A 12169-nucleotide genomic window follows, 5' to 3' on the forward strand; every position below is an offset into this window, starting at 1 on the left:
ATGAGACTCGCTGCACTTCCTGGACTTGGGTGGCTATTTCCTTTCCCATGTTAGGGAAGTTTTCGACTACAGTCTCTTCAAATATATTCTCGGGTCGTTCTCTCTCTCTCTTCTCCTTCTGGAACCCCTATAATGCGAATGTTGTTGCGTTTAATGTTGTCCCAGAGGTCTCTTAGGCTGTCTTCATTTCATTCTTTTTTCTTTATTCTGTTCTGCAGCAGTGAATTCCACCATTCAGTCTTCCCGGTCACTTACCCATTCTTCTGCCTTAGTTATTCTGCTATTGATTCCTTCTAGTGTATTTTTCATTTCAGTTATTGTGTTGTTCATCTCTGTTTGTTTGTTCTTTAATTCTTCTAGGTCTTTGTTAAACATTTCTTGCATCTTCTCAATCTTGCCTCCATTGTTTTTCCGAGGTCCTGGATCATCTTCACTGTCATTATTCTGAATTCTTTTTCTGGAAGGTTGCCTATCTCCACTTCATTTAGTTGTTTTCCTGGGGTTTTATCTTGTTCCTTCATGTGGTACATAGCCCTCTGCCTTTTCATCTTGTCTTTCTGTGAGTGTGATTTTTGTTCCACAGGCTGCAGGACTGTAGTTCTTCTTGCTTCTGCTGTGTGCCCTCTGGTGGATGAGGCTATCTAAGAGGCTTGTGCAAATTTCCTGATGGGAGGGACTGGTGGTGGGTAGAGCTGGGCATTGCTGTGGTGGGCAGAGCTCAGTAAAAGTTTAATCCGCTTGTCTGCTGATGGGTGGGGTTGGGTTCCCTCCCTGTTGGTTGTTTGGCCTGAGGTGATGCAACACTGGAGCCTACTGGGGCTCTTTGGTGGGGCTAAAATGGTGGACTCTGGGAGGGCTCACGCCAAGGAGTACTTCCCAGAACTTCTGCTGCCAGTGTCCTTGTCCTCACAGTGAGACACAGCCATCCCCCGCCTCTGCAGGAGACCCTCCAACACTAGCAGGTAGGTCTGGTTCAGTCTCCTATGGGGTCACTGCTCCTTCCCCTGGGTCCCAATGTGCACACTACTTTGTGTGTGCCCTCCAAGAGTGGAGTCTCTGTTTCCCCCTTGCCACCAGGGAAGCCTAAGACTCCTCAGCATCTTAAGTCCTGATGACTACAGCCAAATAATCAATGCTTTATGCCAGAGAAAAGCCAAATATGTGTATTTTCCCTTGTCAGAAATTAGCAGAGGGACTTCCCTGGTGGCACAGTGGTTAAGAATCTGCCTGCCAATGCAGGAGACAGGGGTTCGAGCCCTGGTCCGGGAAGATCCCACATGCCGTGGAACAACTAAGCCTGTGCACCACAACTACTGAGCCTGTGTGCTGCAACTACTGAAGCCCGTGCACCTAGAACCCGTGCTCTACAACAAGAGAAGCCACCTCAACGAGAAGCCCGTGCACCACAACGAAGAGTAGCCCCCGCTCACAGCAACTAGAGAAAGCCCACACGCAGCAACGGAGACCCAACGCAGCCAAAAAGAAATAAATAAAATACATTAAAATAAAAAGGATTAGGGGAAATGGCACACTAATGTGAATATAGGCTGTATTGGTTTTAGGGTAATTATAAGATACCTAACATGAAACCATTTTAAAAAATCAATTGCGGTATGAGTAATAGAACATTAATTAAAATGGAGGCTATCACCATATGATTTTCAGATTAACTTCCTGGTATTAATGTCCCAGGTTGATCTTTCTGCTTTGCAGTTTAAGTTAAATATTTATGAGGCACTAGGCTCCAACTCAGAGTGTGAGGGCAAAGTAAACTCATGGGGAGTGGACGCCTTCATTAAGTCCTGTCATGGGCCTGGGTCAGTCTGGCAGGCATATGGAGACTCAGCAATTATTAAATGACTTGTTGGTGTTTGCTTTGCATACAAAGTTCCCCAAGAATATTACACCCTTTCATCATGGCTTCACTTACTTAACCTGAAATTTTATGTCTGACACTTTATATTGGGTTTGCCAAAAAGTTCCTTCAGTTTTTGTGTAAAAATAAAAGACACATTTTTCATTTTCACCAAGAACTTTATTGAACAATGTATTCATCATTTTGTTCCACTACCTTCTGCCAATTTTCAGGCAACTTCGTTAAGTCCATCTTTCCAAAACTTTTTATCTTTTTGAGCAAAGAACTGATCCAGGTGCCTTTTACAGTCTTCCAGGTAATTGAAATTTTTTCCATTATGAGAACTTTGTAAAGACCAAAATAAACAGAAATCTGAAGGTACAATGTCTGGTGAATAAGGCGGATGAATCAGAACTTCCCAGCCAAGCTGTAACAGTTTTTGCCTGGTGATGAAAGAAACATGTGGTCGTGCGTTATCCTGAGGGAAGATTATGCGTTCTCTGTTGACTAATTCTGGACGCTTTTCATCGAGTGCTGCTTTCAGCTGGTCTAACTGGGAGCAGTACTTGTTGGAATTAAGAGTTTGGTTTTCCAGAAGGACCTCATCATAGAGGACTCCCTTCCAATTCCACCATATACACAACATCAACCTCTTTGGATGAAGACCCGCCTTTGGTGTGGTTGGTGGTGGTTCATTTCCATCGCCCCACAATCTCTTCCGTTCCACATTACTGTACGGTGACCACTTTTCATCACCCATCACAATGTTTTAAAAATGAAACGTTTTCATTACGTTTCAGTAAAGAATCGCATGCACAAATACGCTCAAGAAGGTTTTTTTTCATTTAACTTACATGGAACCCAAACATCAAAGCGATGAACATAACCAAGCTGGTGCAGATGATTTTCAACGCTTGATTTGGATATTTCGAGTATGTCGGCTATCACCCACATGGTATAACGTTGATTGTTCTCAATTAATGTCTCGATTTGATCGCTAACAACTTCAACTGGTCTACCCAACCATGGACCATCGTCCAGCGAGAAATCTCCAGCACGAAACTTCACAAACCACTTTTGACACGTTTGATCAGTCACAGCACCTTCTCCATACACTGCACAAATCTTTTTCTGCCTTTCAGTTGCATTTTTACCTTTCTTGAAATAATAAAGCATAATATGCTGAAAATATTGCTTTTTTTCTTCCATCTTCAATATTAAAATGGTTACACAAAAATTCACCAATTTTGGTAAGTTTTTTTTCATGCACGCTGATATGATAACTGTCACAATACAATCTAACAAAATTGGTTTTTTTGTTTTTTGGGGGTTTTTTTGCAGTACGTGGGCCTCTCACTGTTGTGGCCTCTCCCATTGCGGAGCACAGGCTCTGGACGCGCAGGCTCAGTGGCCATGGCTCACAGGCCCAGCTGCTCCGCAGCGTGTGGGATCTTCCCGGACCAGGGCACGAACCCGTGTTCCCTGCATCGGCAGGCGGACTCTCAACCACTGTGCCACCAGGGAAGCCCACAAAATTGTTTTGAATGAAGTTAAAGACAACTAAGCACTACTAGAGCCATCTTATGGAAAAACACGAATGAACTTTTTGATCAACCCAAATAGCTTTTGATGGTTAATGGCCTGAAACCTTTTATGATTTAAATATTTTAATTTGACTGATTTGTTCCCATCTCTGCTGTTCTGTGTGTCAGTCACTTGTAAGTTTAGGATCTGATATCCTGTAAGTTAGAAATTATTTCTGTTTATGGGTGGATCTGCTTTGGAAATGCAATTTGGGTTGAAGGTTAGAAGATGGCATCACAGCCAGGGAACGGGAATTTTGTGGGGGGGAGATCTGTTATAACCAGAGACCCAGGAGGCTTCCTGGGTCCTGCTTTCTCACTCACACCACATCCCATCTGTCACCAGGTCCTGTTGATTCTGCCTCCAAAATCTTCTTGCATCTGTTCCCTCCCCTCCTCATCCCGTCGTTCCTTTTGTCCATACTCTCAGCAACTCTAAGCTGAACCGGGCAAGAGCCTCAGCCCTGGTTTCCTTGCCTTCAGTCTGGTCCTCTTCATTTCATTTCTCAAACTACAGTCAAAGTGACCTTATCAAGCATGAACCTGATGATGAAGCACCCCTACTTGTCTCTGTCTCGCCTCTCCTCTCCCTGTATTCTCCTTCTGTACCACTTATGCAAACGTCCACAGTCCCCTGAGCGCTGCCAGCATCCTCCACCCTTTGTGCTTTGTAAGCATACTTTTCTTCTGGCCACAGTGCTCTTTCCTCTTCTGTTCATCCAGAAAACTCCTGTTTATCCTCTAAGACGCAGCTCCAGTGTCTCCTCTCATGTGAAGTCTTCTTCCGTGTTCCCTTCACTTGTTGAAGCAGCCCTGGCCATTGTCCTCCTTATCACGTTGTCCTGCATGTCAACTATTCATTGTCAGGTCTACTCCTTCACCAGACTGTGAGCGCCAAAGAACAGGGATAATCTTTACACTTCCCACACTCAGACAAACAGTGGGTGTTAGAGAATTTTTCTAAAAATCTAGGGTACTAGAATTTATTAGATTGCTAATTGTAATTTATATTGACATAAAATAATTTAGCTTAGAAATTAATACTTACTCGTTTGGAGGAAAGACTTTACTTCTTCGGCATTTTTATTGCCTCTAGAAAAATATTTTCTAGTTTGTGAAGGAAACAATTTATTTAATGACCTGTGTTTCTCCTCATCTGATAAGCTCGTCAACATGAACAAATCGGTTTTCTAGAATTGTGCTGTCCAGCATAAGCACTACATGTGGCCGTTGAGCTCTGGATGTGTGGCCAATCTGAATGGAGAAGTGCTGATTCAGATTCTGACTAACTAGTATGACAATGAGAATTTTTGTTTTGTTTTGAATGAGTTAGTTGAATACATTCAGATGTGTTTCATTTGAAACATGGATCCCTATTCTCTGGATAACAGAATATGATTTGATGGGGTTTTTTTGTTTGTTTTTTAAAATATTTATTTATTTATTTATTTTATTTATTTAGGCCGCACAGGGTCTTAGTTGCAGCATGCGTGATCTTTAGTTGCGGCATGCAGACTCTTTAGTTGCAGCAGTCAGGCTTCTTAGTTGCGGCATGCAACTCTTAGCTGTGGCATGCATGCAGGATCTAGTTCCCCAACCAGGGATCGAACCTGGGCCCCCTGCATTGGGAGCACAGAGTCTTACCCACTGGACCACCAGGGAAGTCCCTGATTTGATGTTTTATGCACAAAAGTAAAAACACTTAAAAATGTCAATTGGGCTAAAAGTGAATGTTCACAATATAATATATACAGTGAGAAATGGAAGGGAAACAGAATTTCCACAAGCTGTGAAACCACATTACTGTACTGGTGAGAAATCTTAAGGGTTACTTCAACCATAAGGTTAAGGTGAATGTTAACATAGCTGACATGGCTGTTGGTCTGAAGAGGTCAAACAGTAAAATGACCTGAACAGCTGCAGGTCTGGAAACTTTAGCACTTTAACACTTTAGCACTCAATCTCTGTTGTTATTCTGTCAAAGGAGAGCATTTAAAAGCCACTCCCCAGCTCGTCAAGTGCAGACAGAACACAGAAGACCCAGGGTGCTGAGATTCAGGGAAGTCCGAGGGCTGCAGGGTCCCTCGCCTGGAAAGAGGACCATTCCCTAGTGACCAGTGGTGGGCAGTGGAAATTGTGCAGAGGGTACTGGAAAGGGGAAAAAGCCCTGACGATGCAGGTGATGATGACACAAGCAGAGGCGGAGGACAAAGCCTGGAACCCAGGAAAAGAGCCAACATGAAACAAGAATGATGACCGTCTCCAGTGAGGGGTCAGTCCAGGCAGAAGAGAAATAGCAACTAGATCTGAACAGGAGCTGGAAATATATGTACGTCTATGATTGCTGCCTAGTCTATAGAACTGTGTTTAATTTAACCAGAAAGTAAACTGTATTAAGTCTTAGTTCATCTAACAGTTATCAGTAAGAACAGTACACTACTCACAAAGTTCTACTAAGTAAGAGACTGACAAATACGTCTAGGCATGGGTGACCTGATGCAGAAGCTTATTAGTTTCTGGTCTCAGTTCTTTTTTTTTCTTTCAGAGATCATTGAAATTTAGTTAATCACATTGCATTTAGTCATAAGATACTTGTTTCCTCCACTTGCCTGTCACCTCATCAAAGGCAAATTTTCTGCCGAGTTCATGGTTCACTCCAGTACCTCCCACAGTTCCTAGCACAAAATAAATGGCCAATAAATTCTTGATGAAGGAATGGAAAAAAAGAAAAAGAGATATGGATTAAGCATTCAACTCAAGAAGGCAGAAGCCAATCAAAATAGAATAATAATGTAAGCAGAAATTAATAAAACAGAAGGCAAGCATACAATAGCATATGAAACCAAAAGCTGGTTCATTGAAAAGACTAATAAAATAGAAACATCTTTTGCACGTCTAATAAAAATGACAGGCACACACAAATAATACTCCAAATGAAAAAGATCACAATTGTAATTGTAAAATAGTAAGAAAACGTTACAAATAACGTTTATGCCAAATAAATTTGAACACTTAGAGGAAAATATTTTTCTCAGCAACCACACATTACCAAACATAGCTCAAGAAGAAACAGGAATCTTGAATATCACGATAACTATTAAAGAAACTAGACAGATAATAAAAAGAACCGTTCCCATCCCTTCTTCCAGAGACGAAAAGGCACCAAACCTAGGCATTTCACAAGCAAGTTTCACCAATCCTTTAAGGTACAGAGAGTCACTATCTAATGAATTTTTTTTTCCTTTAAAAACAAAACTTTTACCAGATATAATCTGCACAATGATATGCACTAATCTTAAGGCTATTTCTTGATGAACTTTTACAAATGTATGTATGCACACAGTTACCACCTGGATCAATAAATAGAACATCCTCGCTGTTCCCCAAAGCTCCCTCCTGCCTCCTTTGTGTCACACCCCCCTTCCTGGAAGCAATCATGACTCCCATTCAGATGGCCGCGGGTTAATTTCACTTCATGCTCATGAAATCACTGAGGATTGTACTGAATAGTTTCTTCTGATTTTCCCCTCAACATAAGGCTCTTCAGATTTGCCCAGGCTGTTGCATGTGTCAGTAGCCAACGCTTTCCTATTGCAGTGTAGTATTATACTGTTTCATTATGTGTTGATCCATTCTCTTACTGAGAACACTTGGGCTGTTTCCAGTTTGAGACTATTAGGAATAAAGCTGGTACAAACCAGACTTTTTGTAGACGTCTGTATGAATTTCACCTGGGTATATCCTGAAGGGGAATCACTGGGCCATAGCATAGGTGTGTGTGTAACTTTATTAGAAAGTGCTATTTTCCTGTACTGGTCCGACCATTTTACACTCCAACAAGCAACGTGTGTGAGCTCTAGTTGCCGCTACTCGGCATCTTTGCTAACACCTGATATATTGTCAAGGAACGCAAGCAGCCTCTAGAAGCTGGAAGAGGCAAGAAAATGGATGGATTCTCCCCCAGAATTGCCAGAAAGGAACGCAACCCTGCTGACACCTTGACTTTAACCTGGTGAGACCCTTTTCAGACTTCTGACCTGTTAGATAATAAAGTTTTGTGGTAATTTGTTACAGCAGCAACAGGAAAACTAATACGGCAAGTCAGAAAATGGGAGACTTGTGCAAGCATATTTAGTATCCAGATTATATAAAGAGCTGCTACAAATCAATGAGACACTCTCCCCTCACTGGGCAGAAGATGCGAAGAAACAATTCACAAAGAGGAAAGCTGAATCACCAGTCAATGTGAAAAGATGTTCAATCCCCCTGGTAATTAGGAAAACACAAATTGAAACAGTGTTACATGGACTGACCTGTATCCGCCCCCTCCCATTCACATGTTGAAATGCTGATCTCCAATGTGATTGTATTTGGAGATGGGGCCTTTAGGGTAGTAATTAAGGTTAAATGAGGCCAGAGGGTTAGGACCCTAATCCCATAGGTGTCCCTGTAAGAGTAAGTTACCAGATCTCCCCCTCTCTCAGCCAACACACAGGAAAGGCCATGTGAGCACACAGGAAGAGAGCCCTCACCAGAACTCAACCATGATGGCACCTTGGTCTTGGACTCCTGGCCTCCAGAGTTGTGGGAAAATAAATTTCTGTCATTTAAGCCACCCAGTCTGCGGTATTTTGTCATGGCAGCCCAAGCAGACTAATATACATGTAAGATAACATTTCATGCCCTTCAGGAACAAAAGTTTGAGAGTCTGATAACTCCACGTGCTAGCAAGAGTGGAAAGGAAGGAAGATGAGGGAGGGAAAAGAGGAGGAAGGGGACTTATACATCAACAAGGATAACAAAACCACACACACACACAGAGCAACAGCACCGACCTGAGGTTTAAATCATGTAAAACAATACACTCCATATTGTCACCTACAAACCTAAACAGCCAAAGTGCAGAGAGACCTTGGTTATCTCCGGGGAATGCGGGAAGGGCCTGGGACCTTGGAAAGATACACAAAGTGTCTCCAGTATATCTGCATGTTTTTTTCTTAAAGAAATGAAATGCAGCAAAATGTTAAGGTCTGTTGGCAGTGGGCACTGGGGTGCTTGTTATACTATCTTCTACACTTTGAACTCTTACACAATTAAAGAAACCACATTCACATTAAATTAGGAACGTTTCTCAAAACAGAAACAGATTCATAGACACCGAGAACAAACTGGTGGTTGCCAGGGCAGAGGGGGTGCTGGGGGGATGAGTGAAATAGGTGGGGGAGATTAAGAGGTACACATTTCCAGGTATAAAGTAAATAAATTACAGGGATGTAATGTACAGCATAAGGAATATAGCCAAGAATATTTTAATATCCTTGTATGGTGACAAATGGTAACTAGGTCTATCATGGTGATCATTTTGTAATGTACAGAAATACCAAAGCACTATGTTGTACACCTAAAATTAATATAATACTGTAAGTCAATTATACTTCAAAAAAAAATTAGAAATGCTCTCTCCGCTATCTTTCCGCGCCACCATAACAGTGGGCACGAATGCCCCGGCCGATGCTCTCAAGAGCATCAACAATGCCGAAAATAGACGCCAAAGCCAGGTTCTTACTAGGCTGTCCTCCAAACTCACTGTCCACTTTCCAATTGTGATGATGAAGCATGGCTCCACTGGAGAATCTGATCACCTGTGATCCCATGATCACAGAGCTGGGAAAATTGTCGTGAAGCTCTCAGGCAGGCTAAACAAGTGTGGAGTGATCAGCCCAGATTTGATGTGCAACTCAAAGATCTAGAAAAACGGCAGAGTAACCTGCTCCCGTCCCGTCAGTCTGGTCCCTTTGGACTGACAACCTCAGCTAGCAACATGGTCCATGAAGCAAGATGAAAACACACAGGGGGGAAAATCCTGGGATTCTTTTTCTAGGGATGAAACACATTCATGCAAATAAAATGCCTCAATGGAAAAAAATCAGAAATGTTTATCAATGTTTCAATTGTCAAAAATGAAAATACTTTTTCCCTTTTTTTTTTTTTTTTTTGGCCATGCCGCATGACTTGTGGGATCTTAGTTCCCCGACCAGGGATCGAACCCGTGCCCTCGGCAGTGAAAGTGCGGAGTCCTAACCACTGGACCGCCAGGGAATTCCCATACTTTTTCTTTTTTATTGGAAAACATTTTGGCTACAATTATCATTACCAGAAGAAATCAAAAATGAAAAATCTAAGCTTATTATTTTTTAAATTTAGTTAGTTAGTTAGTTTTGGCTGCATTGGGTCTTTGTTGCTGCGCGGGCTTTCTCTAGTTGCAGTGACCAGGGGCTACTCTTCGTTGCAGTGCATGGGCTTCTCATTGCGGTGGCTTCTCTTGTTGCGTAGCATGGGCTCTAGGTGCGCGGGCTTCAGTAGTTGTAGCACGTGAGCTCAGTAGTTGTGGCTCGCGGGCTCTAGAGTGCAGGCTCAGTAGTTGTGGCGCACGGGTTTAGTTGCTCCGCGGCATGTGGGATCTTCCCGGACCAGGGCTCAAACCCGTGTGCCCTGCATTGGCAGGCGGATTCTTAACCACTGCTCCACCAGGGAAGCCCTAAGCTTAATTTTATTTATTTATTTATTCATTTATTTTTGGCTGCTTTGGGTCTTCATTGCTGCGCACTGGCCTTCTATAGCTGCAGCGAGCCGGGGGCTACACTTCGTTGCTCGGCAGCATGTGGGATCCTCCCGGACCAGAGCCCGAACCCGTGTCCCCTGCATTGGCAGGCAGACTCTCAACCACCGCGCCACCAGGGAAGCCCCTAAGCTTAATTTTTTAAGTTATAAAGATAACCAATACAAGAATTAAAAACAGTGATATAATTATATTGATAAGGGAAAACAAGATGGGGTTGGTTTAAGTGAGCTATCTCCTCATGAGGCTCAGAAAAGTCTGAATTTGATCAACACTATACTTTAGAAACGCAACAGTAATCAGGAAGATAACTAAAATAGAACCCAAGAAAAGAATCAATGTGGCTGCACCTGGGGAGGTGTCTTTGTTTGGGCCACTGTAATGGAATACCACAGACTGGGTGGCTTATAAGCAACAGAAATTTATTTATCAAGGCACTGGCAGCTTTGGTGTCTGGTGAGGACCTGCTTCCTGGCTCATAGACGGTGTCTTCTGTGTCTTCACGTGGCACGAGGGGCAAGGGAGCTCCCTGGGGTCTTGTTTAAAAGGGACTTGTAGCATTCCGAGGGCTCCACCCTCATGACTTAATCATCTCCTAATACAATCACACTAGGGATTATGCTTCAACATATGCATTCTGCAGGGACACAAACATTCAGTCTATAGTAGAAGGAGTAGAATGGAGAAGGTTAGGGCTCTTTATTAAAAGTCCTTCTATTCTCTGATTTTCAAAAATCATTGGTTATTTGGAAATGTGTTTTTAAACACATAGAACAGAAGCGGTGGAGCTGATTTTGTCCTTGGCTCTATGAGAGGCACTCCTACAAGACTGCACCATGTTTAGCCCACGTGAATGTGGGAGCATTGTTTTTCAAAACAACACTCAGAAAAAGAGATGTAGGTTTACAATGCAAAAGCTCAAGCACAGTGTCTCTGCCAGGAGGTGAGACTAGTTAGCACAGCAGTAAGGGGGCAGCAAAGGTAACACTGGCCTGTGTCCTTTGAACGAGGACTCTCTTTCAATTCGGTAGAGACAAAGATTTACATTCTGAAAGAAACGCACGCGTGCCTGGCCTTTGGCTAACCTCATAACTAGTGCTGGCTGGCCCTGCTGTCTTTGCTAGTGATGAACATGTAAACATGGAGAGGGAACCTACCGGCTGCACTGCAGATACAATTAAACACTTAATCCTGACTTAATAAGAAATTAACACAACACTAAATCATCCATACTTCAATAAAATTTTAAAAAAATGAATAATAAAATACTGATTTAATAAAAACAATAAAAACGTTCATTCAAAACAAAATAAAAAGCACTTGGCATTTACAAGTATGGAGCCAACTGACATCCCAAAGTTGAATAAAATCTCAGGTTTTGCTCCCTATTTCCAGACTGCTAGTCTAAAAAGATAGCTTATTTTGAAACTTCAATTTCTGGTTATCACCAGTACTGAGAGACTTCCTAAGATGTGCTCTTTTGTCCTTCAGCCAGCATTTGGAATTTGCAGAGAACAGACTGAGTGCCATTACAGCGCTGGGTGCCAGTGACACAGAAGGGGAGACCCAAAGCTGCCCCGGGGGATGCCCAGTGCAGCAAGAGCTCCTCCTGGGCACAGCAGTGGCTCAAGGGACGGAGCTCAAGGGACGGAGTGACCAGGCCTCTTGCAGGAATGTGGACGTTCCCCAGAAAAGACTCTGGAGCTGGAACAGGAAGGAAGAAGACGACTGCAGGCAGAAAAGAAAAGCCTGGAGGCGTGAAGTGGTGTGACACGCTCAGCTGCTGTGGACAAGGAGAGGAGAGCAGGCCAGTGGTCAGACAGGACCCTGTGGGCCATGATGAACTAAGGCGTTTGTTCTTGACCTGGAATGAAGCTCCAGGGCCAAATTTTAAACAGAGAACAAATCTGGGTTTTAGAAAGTGTTCTAGCAGCATTGGGGATGATAAAAGAGAAGCAGCTCTGGAAGTAGAGAGCATCTAGGAAACCACTGCCCTCAGTCAACTTACGAGGTGTCGAGAACCATCTAAGGGGGTACTGGGTGAAGACAGAGACAAAGAAATGGATAACAGAAATAATGAAGCTTAAGGATAAACAAGATTCAAGGACCTCC

The 12169-nt window shown here is 43.0% G+C and overlaps 1 protein-coding gene and 1 pseudogene across 1 annotated transcript in view; one reads left to right on the plus strand and one right to left on the minus strand.

The window, feature by feature from the left end:
- Positions 1–12169, minus strand: part of LOC132426350 (uncharacterized) — a 31609-nt gene that overhangs the window by 17855 nt on the left and 1585 nt on the right. The window lies entirely within an intron of this gene.
- Positions 8892–9428, plus strand: LOC132425666 (small ribosomal subunit protein uS8-like; annotated as a pseudogene).

The sequence above is a fragment of the Delphinus delphis genome, chromosome 5, assembly GCF_949987515.2.
Source record: "Delphinus delphis chromosome 5, mDelDel1.2, whole genome shotgun sequence".
Taxonomy (NCBI): Eukaryota; Metazoa; Chordata; class Mammalia; order Artiodactyla; family Delphinidae; genus Delphinus; species Delphinus delphis.